Genomic DNA, 3,647 nt, shown 5'->3' on the forward strand with positions numbered 1-3,647 from the left:
TCCCAAGCAGCCGGTGACTGCGGCCGTCCCCGGGGTCACTGCTTGACTCCGGGTAGGGTTCCTCGGCGTACAGAGCCACGAGAGCTCCGGGCACTAGTATCAGTAAGGGGGGCGTCGGGGCACAATGCCGGTGCCCACCCCCCTTCTCCAGTAGTGCAAAAGTCCGTGTGAGGGCAAGGTGAGGGTAGAGCAGCCCCGCAGGCAGCGGGCCGCTCCCCCAGTGAGGCCCCATTTGTGAAAGAGCCTGAAGGGCTCCGGGGGCATATTTGTTGATGAGCCTTGAGAGGCTCCCAGCGCCACATTTGTTTTAAGAGCCCACAGGGGGCTCAAGGCGCTAATTGTTCACGGAGCCCCATGGCTCCAATAGGGCATCCAGTGAAATCGAGTCCCCCAGGGAGGGACTCCAAGGACGCCACAGTTGTTTGTTTGAGCCCAAGAGGCTCACAGCCCACAACTTTTGTTCTAGAGCCCTGAGAGAGGCTCAGAGTGCCATTCTGTTGTTCAGAGCCTGCAAGGCTCCCACGTTGGCCCCATCATTGCCTTACAGCTGCCCAGCACTTCGTGGGCAGCTGCCACGTTTAGGTTTGTTCTTGGCTAACTGGAGCCTGTCCTGACATTGCGACACAGGGCGTCCTAACCCCAGTAAGGCCAGTTGGCCTGGGTATAGTTGTGAGTTCATGCTAATATGATTTATGCGAAGTGTTCTTTGCTGCACCTCTGAATGCGTTGTAGATGCATCATGTGCCTGGTTCTTTACACCTCTGAATGTGTTGTTTATGCATCATGTGTTCTCCTGTGCTGCACCTCTGAATGTGTTGTAGATGCATCATGTACCTTGTTCCTTATACCTCTGAATGTGTTGTTTATGCATCATGTGTTCTCCTGTGCTGCACCTCTGAATGTGTTGTAGATGCATCATGTGCCTTGTTCCTTACACCTCTGAATGCATTTTGATGCTTCATGTGCCTTGTTCCTTACACCGCTGAATGTATGTTTATACATCATGTGTCTTTCCTACACCTCTGAATGTTCTATGCATCATGTGTGAAGCTTTTGATTGTTAAATGTTCTAAGTGCTAGTTCTACTAAGTGCATTTTCCTGACAGTGGTGCCTGTAGCCCTGTCCTGTACATAATCCCCTGTAAATTCTGCCCGTGCCTATTGGCACATTGTAAAGTGTGTGTTCCTATCTAATGTGTTTTTCAATACAAAGGCTATTTTTACATATACCTTGTGTGGAGTTCCTTTTGTGGGGGGCCTTGGATGTTGTTGCTGGTGGGTGCGTGTGCAAATGCTTTAAACATCGCCTCTGAGATAAGCCTGACTGCTCGTGCCAAGCTACCAAGAGGGTGAGCAGGGGTTGTCTTGGCGGGTGACTTCCTTACCCTACCTTAGGAATGGTGGTTTCTGCCTGGCTTTGGCGCAAGCCCTAGCCATCCAGAAATCCCATTTCTAACAGACACGCAAGATCATGAACTTCATCCACTCAGGATCTCTGTCAGGCCTGTGCCCACACCATGTATTCAACAAAGCAGAAGCAGCCATCGCACCCCAACTATGGAAGGTCATCAACATCTCCTTCGAAACAGCGACATTCCCAGAAAGCTGGAAGCAGGCCCAAATCAAAGCCCTCCTCAGGAAGCCCAAGGCGGACCCCAAGGACCTCAAGAACTTCCTGCCGATACCCCTGCTCCCATCCCGGTGAAGGTCATCAAGAAAATCATCAACAGGCAATTGGCCCGCCACCTCGAAGTCAACAACATCTTGGACTCGTCCAAGTCCGGATTTAGACAAAACCACAGCACCGAGACAGCCCTCATCGCCGCCACAGACATCAGGCGCCAACTAGACAACAGCGAAAACATCAGCCCTCATTCTCCTCGACCTGTCAGCCGCCTTCGGCACAATCTGCCATCGCACTCTAAAGACACGCCTCCAAGAAGCCGGAATCCAAGAGTAGGCCCTTGACTGGACCACGTCCTTCCTCTCCGGCAGAACCCAGAGCATCCGCCTCCCACCCTTTCGATCCAAAGCGACTGACATCATCTGCGGCGTCCCCCAGGGCTCATCCCTCAGCCCGACGCTGTTCAAAGTCTACATGGCCCACTTTGCACAAGTGGCCCGCCATCACGACCTCAACATCATCTCCTACGCCAACGACACCCAGCTCATCTTCTCCCTCACCAAGGACCCACACACCGCCAAAACAAACCTCCATGAGGGAATGAAGGCCGTCGCCGACTGGATGAGGAGCAGCCATCTGAAACTGAACTCGGATAAGACGGAGGTCCTCAGCCTCGGACCCACCCCCTCAGCCTGGGATGACTCCTGGTGGCCGACCACATTGGGAACAGCACCGACACCCACCGACCATGCAACCAACCTAGGATTCATCCTCAACTCTTCCCTCTCCATGTCTATGCAGGTCAACGCTGTCTCCTCCTCCTGCTACAACACCCTCCGCATGCTCCATAGGATCTACAACTGGATCCCAACCGAAACAAGAAGAACGGTGACACAGGCCCTCGTCAGCAGCAGACTGGACTGTACTCTATGCAGGAATCCCAGCCAAACACTTATGGCGACTACAACGCATCCAAAACGCCTCCGCCTGACTGATCATCAACGTCCCCCGCTGTAGCCACATCACCCCACACCTGAGAGACCTACACTGGCTCCTCGTCGACAAGAGGATCACCTTCAAGCTCCTCACCCACTTACACAAAGCACTCCACAACGCCAGACCAGCCTACCTGAACAGCAGGCTCAGCTTCTACACCCCCACCTGCCAGCTCCGCTCCGCCAGCCTCCCCCTCGCCGCTGTCCCCCGCATCCAACGAATGACCTCCGGCGGCAGATCCTTCTCCTACCTCACCGCCAAAACCTGGAACACCCTCCTTACCTACGTACAGCAGAACCAAGACCTTCTCGCCTTCAGAAGACTCCTCAAGACCTGGCTCTTCAAGCAGTAGCGGCACCCCCTCCCCTCAGCGCCTTGAGACCCTAACGGGTAAGTAGCGCGCTTTACAAGTACTCTGATTGATTGATCTCTCACAGATTCTTTTTGGATAAACTATGAGAGATTGGTGTAAGAGGGAGGGCACTAGAATGGCTTCAGAGTTTTCTATCGGACAGATCTCAATGTGTACAATTGGACACCTTTGTATCCCAGACTACAACTGTGGACTAGGGGGTACCACATGGCTCCACCCTAAGCCTCACCCTGTTCAATATCTATGTGTCATCTCTGGCCACCATCATCAGATCCTGCAGGTTCCAAACCATCTCCTATACGGAAGACACTCAGGTAATAGCCCCCATAGAGAAGGACCCCGTGGTGACCAGAGAAAGATTCAAGATCTGCATGCTACAAATAGTCACATGGATGAGAAAGAACTTTCTACATCTTAACTCCAACAAAAACTGAGATCCTATTGTTTGGGAAAGCTGGGGATTTATGGACTGAGGAGTGGTGGCCAGTGGAATTAGGAGAAGTTCCTGCCTTTAAAAAATGAGCGAAAAACCTGGGCATTGTAATGGACAACAACCTTTCTATGGAGGAGCCTGTCCAGATCCTATCAGGCAAGCACGTTGGACTGATGCGCATGCTAAAAAGGATCTTCCCTTGGATTCCTCTTTCCACCAGA

Source organism: Lissotriton vulgaris, unplaced genomic scaffold, assembly GCF_964263255.1.
Source record: "Lissotriton vulgaris unplaced genomic scaffold, aLisVul1.2 SCAFFOLD_649, whole genome shotgun sequence".
Taxonomy (NCBI): domain Eukaryota; kingdom Metazoa; phylum Chordata; class Amphibia; order Caudata; family Salamandridae; genus Lissotriton; species Lissotriton vulgaris.